The sequence below is a fragment of the Podarcis pityusensis genome, assembly GCF_964106645.2.
Source record: "Podarcis pityusensis genome assembly, chromosome: 4".
NCBI lineage: Eukaryota > Metazoa > Chordata > Lepidosauria > Squamata > Lacertidae > Podarcis > Podarcis pityusensis.
In genome coordinates, this window is record NC_138027.1 from 27,348,520 (window position 1) to 27,359,373 (window position 10,854).

At 45.1% G+C, this 10,854-nt stretch overlaps 1 long non-coding RNA gene across 2 annotated transcripts; it reads left to right on the forward strand.

Moving 5' to 3' along the window:
- Window positions 1-3,049: 3,049 nt before the first annotated feature.
- Window positions 3,050-7,095, forward strand: LOC308476550. Of its 2 annotated transcripts, XR_013985941.1 has the most exons (3): window positions 3,050-3,244; window positions 6,258-6,446; window positions 6,799-7,095. It is a non-coding gene; the product is annotated as an uncharacterized lncRNA (long non-coding RNA). The 2 variants fall into 2 exon arrangements; XR_013985942.1 differs by lacking the exon at window positions 6,258-6,446.
- The last annotated feature ends 3,759 nt before the right edge of the window (window positions 7,096-10,854 follow it).

Consider the following 10,854-nt stretch of genomic DNA (forward strand, 5'->3'; position numbering starts at 1 on the left):
GAGGATGAGATGCTATTTTTAAAAATCACTTCTTTGAATTGTAGACAGGAATATGGCTACTTTACAGAAGTAGGTACAAATACTTGAAATATAAGCTTTTCAAAGCATCAGGGAATGTGCAGAGAGAAGGCAAGGAATGGGCAGAGAGAAGTTCAGGTGGCGAGAGTGTTTCCTGAAAAAGACTTCAATGCAGATTTAGACTTGTTTTTAAATTTTTATTATTATTAATTAAGGAATTTATATCCCTTAATAATTAGCATTTCTAAGTGGTGTGGAGATGAAGCATCCCAAGACCAGTGGCAGTCTGGCTATCCATGTTGGAGCCGGAAGGTTGAGACAATGGTCTTTTCCAGATTGCTTTCCAGATGTTGAGGGCATCCTTCAGCCAAATTACCAAGAACATTACTCTGGTCTTACAGAGGCAGGACATTATCCTGGCACTGACCTTCTATGAGCTGGCTTCCAATGAGGGGCCCTTGCATCTCAGCCTTACCTTCAGGGTAGGTAAATCCATCACTTGTGAGATCTTCAGAGAAACTGTCCATGAACTGAACAAACTGTATCTTGCAGATGTGATAAATGTGAGAGATGGACGGAAAGTTACACAAGTCTTTCACGAGCTTATCTTCCAGCCCGTAGGTCGTCTTGGTTGGTGAATCCATCCCATAGATGCTTTTTAGTTCCCAAGGGGCACAGGCCAGAATACTACAATTATAAGTGTTTCTACAGCATGGTCCACCAGTCAGTGGTGGACACCAAAAAGGAAGATTAGTGGACACTGGTATTTATGAGAGAAACCATGACACAGCCATCTTCTGGATATCTTTTTCTTTAACCTCTCCTTCTCTGGCCTGGCAGTGCTAGTCAGTGGAGTTGCAGTGTTTCTCCTTATCTTCACAGATGAAGCATTTGCCATGCAACCCTGACTGATGGCTCTCTACAAGTCTCCAGGGTTCAACATCAACAGGAATTTCAGCCACTATCATAGTAGAACATAGTAGTCTACCTGTGGAGCAAGCCTTTGGGCACTTAAAAGCAAGGAAGGAATGCTAATATCTCCCTCTCTATTTCCAATGGCTGGAATCATGTCAGGGAAGCACTTGGCTGATTTTGCTATTAGATGGAGTGACAATGGGGTTCAAGCTCTTGGCTGGATTCCATGAATTCCTAAACCCCATCATTTGGAACAAACACAGCTTTTCTAAGATGATGTACCAATGAAACAGGAAACAGACGATGATGTCTCTTTCCAGGACCTGGAAAGAGTTTTCACTATTATTTTATTTACTGTATATCTGGCAACACAGTGTGCACATAACTCTCTCTCTGGTAAGCACTGATGTTTTCAAACTGCTGTCTAAAATATGTTGTAAATCCTTCATCTCCATCTGGCAACTAGGTTAAAAATAAACTCCCCCAAGGATTCAAATATTGGAGTCAATGAAAATTACACACAAACACACACATTCTGTCCAGACACAGGGAACAATGACTGCCACGCACCGTAATATAGTGGTGGGAACTTGCGTTCCGATGGATGTTGCTGGATTACAACTCCCATCTTCCCTGACCATTGGCCGTGCTCACTGGGACATATGGTAGTCAGCTGGAGCACAACATTGGAGGGCCACAGGTTCCCCATTTCTGGAAAAGTAGATTACAGACTGAGAAGGTACTACCATTACATTCTGAATGGCAAACTAGGCAACACATTTAACTCAGTGCAAATGGGAATGTTTGCAAAGGGAGCAGTGAGTGTCTCTTGTTCTCATTCTCAAGAAGCCCTCAGTCTCCCAGAGACCAGCAGAGACCAGCTTGGGCGTCATCAGCGCAGCCCTCATACAGTTTCCTTTGTATCCCAGTCCAGAAGTTTGTGCCTTTGGTTTCTTGTGCATGCCTTCTGTCAACCCCTACTTGACCATTTCAGGGAAATCACATTTCTGCCCCACCCCAAATAGTTAAAGTAATTCCAATTTCTTTGGTTGGTTTTAATTCCTTTTTTGCGTAGGATTGTGGGTGCAGGCTTCCTGAGCAAAATAGTTCCATTTAATTTGTCAATTGTACCCTCTGCATGGAGAATCTGATGCAAGATTGCATCGAGGTCACAGTGACACTGCAGAAATCCATTTAGCTGCTGCAAGGTCTTCCAGCATATACACCCTCTGGCGCTGGGAAAAATAGGTGGTGGGCCTTGATTGGCTAAAGGAGAAATCTGCCCTCCTGGATACAGGTCTTCCTGTAGAAAAACTGGTCTTTGGCCTGGGTCTAATGGCTCCCATTTGGATGAAGGATTGTGTTGTAATCACATGTGCCTATATGCACCTTGTGGTGATGTCCATGAATACAATGGCTCATGTGAAGGTGAGGCAAGTTGACTTTGTTATTTTTGATCTGTACCTGAATTCCCAATGGCAATTCCAAGGTAAAGGGTTTTGTTTGGTTTGTAATCTCTAAATCAGGGGTCAGCAAACTAAGGTCCGCAGGCTGGATCAGGCCCAATTGCCTTCAGGATCCGGCCCGCGGACTGTCTGTGGATCGGCGTGGGGATTCTGTTCATTCGGGCTGCGCCATTTTTTTTACTGAGCCATTCCATCCCCCCTCCCTCACACACACCACAGCCGTGCCTCCTCCCTCCCTCCTCCCGGCTTCTCCCTGCCCTGCCTAGAGGAGGAAGGGGGCTGGGCTGAGCTGGCTGAGCACCATTTTAAGCAGCCCCTCTCTGGAGCCAGCCCTTTCACATCGCTCATCTTCCCCCCGCCACCGCTGCCCTGGTGCTCCTGTGGGCCAGAGAGCGGAGCGGATGAGCTCACTCTGCCTGCCCACGAGAAGCAGCAGCAGCAGTGGTGGTGGTGGCAGCAGCCCCTGGGAAGGTGTAGTGGAAATGCGGGAGACAATTTTACTTCGAGGAGTTAGGTGGCATGTCCCTTTCCCTTTAACATCCCCAGTTTGAGGTCTGCTGGATTCTTGTGTTTCACACACCTGTTGGGAGTTTATTGGGTTCTTCTGTGTTGCAAGTGCTGCAGGTAGTGGGAAACTCTCAGCCGCTCTGCATTAATCATGAGTAATGCCAGGTGCACTTGATTACATCAAGGCAGGCTATAAAAGCCATAGGTGGGAGGGGCCCAGTGAGCTTTTGCCCAGATCAAAGGACCTGATGCTGGGAGACTGATGGTCAGGATCTTTCTCCTGCTGCTCTACCTGGGGCTCCGGGCAGCTGAAGGGGAGATTGGGTAGCCCCTGTTGGGTATGTTTTATGTTCTGCTTTGTATGCCTGCTGTTTATTTGTTAACAAAACTGTTTTGGTTCCCCTTCCACCTCCTCTTTCCTTTTGCCCTGATCTCCTTGGAAAGAACTGCTGTATTTGGCAGCACAGAAGGTAAGTGCAGCGGCTGGGGCTGGGGAGGAGGACTACTTGCCCCCCTCACCTCTTCCAGCCCCCCCCCCAGTGCTGCTTCTCTGGCCTGCCACAAGGTCTGAGGGACAGTGAAGCAGCCTGCGGCTAAAAAAATTTGCCAACCCTTGCTCTAAATAAAGTATTTGCAATTGTTCCTTGAATCCGGCTCTGAATCTAGTAACCGGGCGCTTGGTTATTGGTACTGAGTAACTTGTGGACTCAAAGGTCAAGGAGTGAACCTTTCATAACTTCCAACATTTTCGTACCCAAAATTGGGATTTCAGGAGGGCTATGCCTATGAGGGACATGGGGTGAGCTCCCGTTGCTCGGTCCCAGCTCCTGCCAACCTAGCAGTTCGAAAGTATGTCAAAGTGCAAGTAGATAAACAGGTACCGCTCCGGTGGGAAGGTAAACGGCGTTTCTGTGCGCTGCTCTGGTTCGCCAGAAGCAGCTTAATCATGCTGGCCACATGACCCGGAAGCTGTACGCCGGCTCCCTCAGCCAATAAAGCGAGATGAGTGCCGCAACCCCAGAGTCGGTCACGACTGGACCCTAATGGTCAGGGGCCCCTTTACCTTTACCTTTATGCCTTCTGGTGCTGGTTAGCAGGGTGTGCCAGAACACTAGCGCGACCCTGCTGACTCGCTGGACGCTGGCACCCTCGGCCAATAAAGCGAGCGCCGCAACCCCAGAGTCGGCCATGACTGGACTGTTCAGGGGTCCCTTTACCTTTACCTTTAAACTTTACAATAGACCCTGTGAGGGAGGCTGGGGTTGTTGCCCTCATATTGCACAGAGGGACTGAGGCCGAGGGGATAGTGCCTTGTGCATGGCAGCCTGGTGAATTTGTGGCGTTTGAGGTGAGATCTGAATTGAGGATTTCCTGTCTGTTTTGCTCTGTTAGCTGCTCTGCTGCACTAGCTCTTAATGAAGATAAATGGGCAAATCTTAATAGAGAGCATGTCTGGACTCTTTTTGGAATGTGCTTTTCTTGTCATTCTTCACGCACCGAAGTACCTCGTTAGTAAGGATCTCATTATGTGTTTTTTTCCTTTTTCCTTTTTCTCTCTCGTTTGGTGTCATTAGGTTAGGGCACAGTTAGAAAATATTTATGGAATTTACGAGCACCCCTTCAGTGAGCATGCTGTGCTAATGTGGCGTGGAAGCACTAGGCAAATAATAACTGTACTGAACAGTGTTACTAATAGCACTTGGATAAAACAGCTGTCGATACCTGCATGACTGGTTAACTTTCTGAAGATTATATTAGAATGGCGATGAGACCACACCAAAAGATATGAGATGTCACTGCCCCCTAGTGGCCGTGGCTCTAAGTGTCTTTTCTTTAAAGGTCTATAAATGGTTATTGCACCAATGGCACAAAGGAAAAAGACAGGTGTTCACGCAATTAGCCCCTGGATTCATAAAATGGTGACAAGTAATTATATAGGAAGCTGAGCATGCTGGGAAACTGAAAGGAAGTGTTCAAAGCAGTACTGAGTAAAAAGTAAATCCACAAGGGCAATTCTGCTGTGTTAGATTGTTGCAAATTCCTAAAATGATAGAGCTCATCAGATGGCAGGCAACCATTTTATTTAAAACATTTACCGTATTTTTCCGTGTATAACATGCCCCCATGTATAAGACGCCCCCTATTGTTGGGAACTCAAAATTAAGAAAATGGGGGGAGATGGCCCCCATGTATAAGACTAAACCCCCTTTTTTAACATTATTTTTTAGTAAAAAAAAACCTAGCCTTATACACAGAAAAGTACAGTATATAATAATTAAATAATAATAATGTACCCCGCCCATCTGACTGGATTGTTCCAGCAACTTGGGACAGCTTCCAACATATACAGAAACACAACAACAACACAACAAAACCTCACACATTAAAAGCGTCTCAATACAGGGCTGCCTTCAGATGTCCATGGAAGGTCGCATTTACCTCAATGACATCTGGCAGGAGCGTGTTCCACAGGGCGGGTGCCACTGGCTGGTTCTCTGTTAACCTCACTTCTTGCAATAAGAGAACTGCCAGAAGGCCCTCGGAGCTGGACCTCAGTGTCCGGGCTGAATGATGGGGGTGCAGATGCTCCCATATGACAGTCCAGCTGAAGCAATCAACCGAAAAGGTTAAGTCAAATAAAAGCAGCAGATAAGAGGGAGAAAAATGCAGCACTCTGTTAAAGGATCTGGAGAATTTAGAAGGTGCATAAGGGCACACCGGTGTTGATGCTTCACAAGCCTGTCTGGGAAGACCTTTCTGCAATCATGGCAACACCACTGCAAAGGTCTGCTCCCTGGTTACCAGCTTCTTAACCTGTGACACCGGATCCCCCAAAGGAGTGGCTCTAAAATAGCTTTCAAAGGCTGAGCAGGTTCTGAAGGAGTATGACAGTCCTTCATGTATTACATGTCTACAGCACCTTCCTCCAAGAGCTTAAGATCACAAACTCACACACTTCATCCTTACATCCAATGGGCACTGGTCCGTTAAGGTAAACAGGTTACTGCCCCACCAAACTCAATCTTGATTCCTCCCAAGTTCACGTACCTTCTTGCTTTACAGCTAGTCCAGAGGGTGCCCCTGGCTGTTTCCTCCTGAGTCTCAGTTTTGCCCTTGTAGAACTCGGCAGGGAGGAGGATGGGGACAAAAGTAGACTCAGCCAGCTCCACCTGCCATTGTCTCTGGCTTCACCTGCTGTCAGCCTCCCTGCCCTCTTATGAACCAGTCCCAGCATCCACCGCTGCTCACAGCAACCATGTCAGATATGTTAGACAGAGCAGCGACTGCCCCAAGGACAGCTGGATGCTTCATGGCTAAGTATGAATTTGAGCTTGCATCTCTCTGTTTCAGGTCTTAGGTGGGCAGAGCTCAGCAGCAGAAGGCATACTTTGAAAGCAGAAGGTCGCTGGTTTGGTCCTCCAGTAAATTGCACCAGGTAGCAGACGATATGAAGCTCTCTGTCTGAGACTCTGGAGAGCTGCTGTTAGTCTGAGTAGACATTGCTGGGCAAGATGGATCAAAGATCTGACTTGGCAGAAGGTAGTTTCATAACTTCATCAAAAATGCTGCAAGCATCACTTCCCTCACTAGAAAATTGCGGAAGCTACACAGAAAATGCAAGTGGAAAAAAATGTTAATGTCTGAGCATGCATAATGTGAGATTGTTGCAGATGCTGTAGATTTAAATTGTGATCTAAGCATCTCCTATGAAAGAGCCTAGAGACTTCTAACTATGAATAATTTGGCAGGAATATGCACTGATATATATAACAACCGAAGCTACCAGTTCACAGTTAATTGCTTGCTACTTGTACATAATGTCAAAGTAATATAAAATGTAAGAGACACCAAGATGTTTACATGAATTTCTTATGCTTTTTCACTTTCTTAGATAATCTGACGTGCTATTCTAAAAGCTGAAATGTCAAGCATGGTTTTTCGTGGGTGATAACAATAGACATGCAAATATCTTCGACAAGTTCCGTAAGAAGGCAGCCTACCCAGACTTCCTGCAGAGATGCTGGCAAGGAATAAGAAATCCTTGAAGTGCAAAGTGTAATAATGTTATTGTCACTGTGACCTAAAAGGAACAGTTGATGTTAAATATTCACATTAATTTTTGTACATTAGCTAGGTTTTCTCAAAAACAATTCACATTGTTGAATGTTACTAAAGCCATTTGACCAAATCGATCTCAGTATACTTTCTGGAATATGCAAACTTAAGCAAAAGTCATACTTGAGGCATCAGTTTTCTTACTGTTATACACGACAGGGCAAGTGGTAGCAGCAGAGAGCTCCTTTTCAATGCCTGCCTACCAGTAATATATCCTTCCAGAATACTCCATTTCTTTCCTCTCTCCAATATTTGTTTTTGTTTTTAACCCTGACAAACACTCAACGTTCTTTGGTCACTGAGTACACTTAGTTCTTACTGATCTATTCTGGCTGCAGGCGTGGCACCAATAGGTTTTTATTTTCTTCCTATGTAGACAAAAAATGGCTCCTCCATCTTGGGAACTGCCATGCCAGATATGGCAGCAACATCTCAAGAAGTATCCAAATGCATAGAGAACAGACAGACTGACAGACAATCCACTTTGCAAAATATATACAGTAGCAGCAGATACAATACAACATGTTGTCAAATCAACGCTGAGTTTCACAGCTGTAGAAAAAAACATGAGTTAATCCCAGGCAGATGTCATCTGGTATCTGCCTAATTCATTGCTTTCGCTTGAGATTGACTCGAATGTAAACACACAAATTTAAATCAGACTTTTCAAAGGTCAGATGTTTTGGAGCCTGGGGCTTGGATATGGCTTGTTAAAGAAGTGAGCCATCTGTGAAATTCTGCTCTGTATTCTCCTTCCAGTTAAAACACACATGGATGGGTACGTTCTATGTCCCCAGCAATCCTTTCAGCAAATTGTCCATTCACATTAATGGGGATATTTCTATGCGTCCAACTGGTGTTGGGAAACTTTTCAGAAGCCATCAGGAGTTGTCATTGCCAGCCTTGGTACATGTAGCTAGAACCCTAAATCAAACCTACAGATTCACCCCGGCTCAGTTGAGTCTACCTTGCAGCTGCAGCAGGAAGGGAAGGAAAACAACATTTTTGGCTGCAACCTAGCTCATAGTTAGACATGCACAGTTGGGCAGGCGCTACTGCTGAGCTAGGCTCATAAGAGTTTGAACTTGAGCACTAGAGTGGTGTAGTGTCAGAGTGGTGGGAGATCAGGGTTCGAATCCCTAACTGGCCATGAAGCTCACTGGTTGCCTTGAACCAGTCACTGCCTTTCAGCCTAACCTGGCTCATAGGATTATTGAGGAAATTAAATGAGAAGAACCATGTGCACCACCTCAAGTTCCTTGGGGGTTTCCAAGGTGGGATATAGACGTAATAAATAGTCAAACTTTCACAGTGCTTTCCTTCATCACCTATGCAAGCTCAGAGCTGCCTTTTCCCCTCTCGACTAGACAATGAATTGAGCTTCTTTGACCTCTAGACTTGGGATGGGGGTTCGTGGTTCTGTATCTGTTAGTCTTTTGTTGTTAGCATTACCCAAACTCCATCTGAAGCAGTTCCTATTTTATTAAGTTTGTAAGGCGATGTGTGAAAATAATCTTGCCTTTTCCATTTCTCCTGACGGTGGCGGGATCAACTCCTGCATAACGGATATCATTGCATTCCTATATTCTTTGCTCTTGTTACCGATTCCTCACCATGAGGTAGCTATTGCCCTCAGGCAGTTTTTACTATGAGCCTTCTTTAATTGGGGTGGGAAACAAAATGAAAGATTTCAAACTGTTGTCTGTTCGTGAATGACAAAGATCATCAGGAAGGCATATGTCCTATGGGGGGGGGGGGAGAGACTGGACCATTTCACACAGCAACAGATTGAATCCTATCCCTCACCCCTCTCTTCCCCTTCTTGCAAAGTTGTGAATGGCCACATGCAGAAAAAAAGTTGGCAAGGGCAATCATGGCTAAAATCATGGCTAAAAGGGTTTGTACAGGCTGCTTTATTTTCTTTTCCTTGGGGGGAGAAATAATTCGCTGTGAGCAGCAGAATAATCCAAGAAAAATGGTTTCTTAAGTGAAGCTCAGAAGGCAGCATAGAGACTTGCGGGTTGGCGCCTCTGGCAATGGCGGATTTCCTCCGATCGGGAGGAATCCGCTCCGTGGAAAACAGGGTCTGAACCGCCACTGCGAGGCGGAGACCCATCAAAAACCACAGGTGGGAGAAGCCTGTGGACGTGGGATTTGGCTGGCACCTTTGCGCCCCCCCCTACTCGCGGGGAAACCCGGTTTCGGGGATCCGGAGCGACGTGGGGTGAGTGGCGCGGTGCTTTGAATCGATTGCTTCTTTCCCGGAGTGAAGCCGCATTGCTGTTGCCGGAGAGCGCTGACTTTTTCCTGTGGACAATTGGATTTTAAACAACTGCCCGTGAGTAAAACGGAAAATTGGATTAAGAAACTTTTTAATTTGGCACTGAAGTGGGAAGGTCTAAACAGGAAGTCCGCCTTCCACTTTTGTAGATAGATTGAAGCAAAGACACGGCAAGCTAGAGTTTAGAAAGTCGTCTGTAAAGGATCAAATTTTCATCATTTAAAATTACTGAACCCCCCTTGGAAGCAGGAGAAGAGGGGGAAACCTTTTTTAGACTGTTTAAACCTGCAGAAGAGAGAGTAAAGAAAGGCAGTTTTCCACCGTCTTGAACCTGGGAGCGGGGTGTCAGGACAGACGTTTTGGGGAAGTTCATTGACTATGGACAAACGTTTTTGACAGATAGTTAAAAGAAGAGAAACATATTGATTCCATTGTTCCCCTTCGCATTTAAAAGGAACAAAATATTGACAAAATATCCGAAAAAGGAAAACTTTGTTGCTAGATCTGCTTCTTTTAAAAAAAAAAAAAAAAAGATGGATACAAATAGAAATTGTTTCCCCTAGAGGGAGCTTGTGAAATTGTTATTAAAGCCGAATTGGGGAGCTTTGCAGCTGTAATAGATTAAGATCGTGGGACCAGACTTCGACCTTGAACAAGAATGTGCTCGGAGGCTCTGGTGCTTGCCTTTTGCAAGACAAGTGCTTTATTGGAACAGTTACATGAGAAGATGGATTTGATGACTGTTGCAATTGGAAATTTTGGACAGGCAGTGGGTACCTATATAGAACCCACTCAGGAATTAATCCAGGAATGTGCTTTGACAGATCAGATGAGGGAGGAGGTTGTTGTTGGACCGCGGGTGGCAGAGATGGAGGGAGCTGTGGCCCAGCAGGAACATGAGTTGTTGGATTTGATGAACGAACCTGGAAAAAGTCAGATTTGGAGAGATGGAGTCCAGTTTGGCTTGGAGATGGGGGGCTGGATAGACCCCCCTATGCAGGGATGTTTTGACCTTTCAAGTCTGGCTTTGGGCCGGGGGGAGCTCGGAGTTGTGGGGGCCTTTAACTTTGGAGGGACCTTGAAACATGCCTTTAAATATCACATGGATTTCAGTGTTGACTATGGAAAAGGGGCTGACCTGTCGAGAAGGGACAAAAATATTGTCAAGCTGGAGTCTCCCCGAGTGAAAGGAGCAGAAGACAAAGTAAAGTACAGGTATAAACATGAAGAAGACCTGCGGAAGGGACATGGAAAAGACTTAAGAGCCTCGGATATAAGGTCACCAGGTTGATGGACTAGATGGATGGGATAGAAAGGACTGACAAAACCCGAGACCAGGAAGAAGAGACGATGGATGAAGATTGGAAGAAAGTTTTAAAAATTTATTTAGAAAAGTATCGTAAAATTAATGAGTATTAGAAAAATGTTGGAATGAAATTATTTGGCTTTAGCAGAAATGTTAAAAAGAATTATGTAAGAATATGTTATGGTTAAGAGAATTTGGTATAAATAAGATTTAAGTTTTAAGTTTTAGGGTTTTTTATGGTAAGA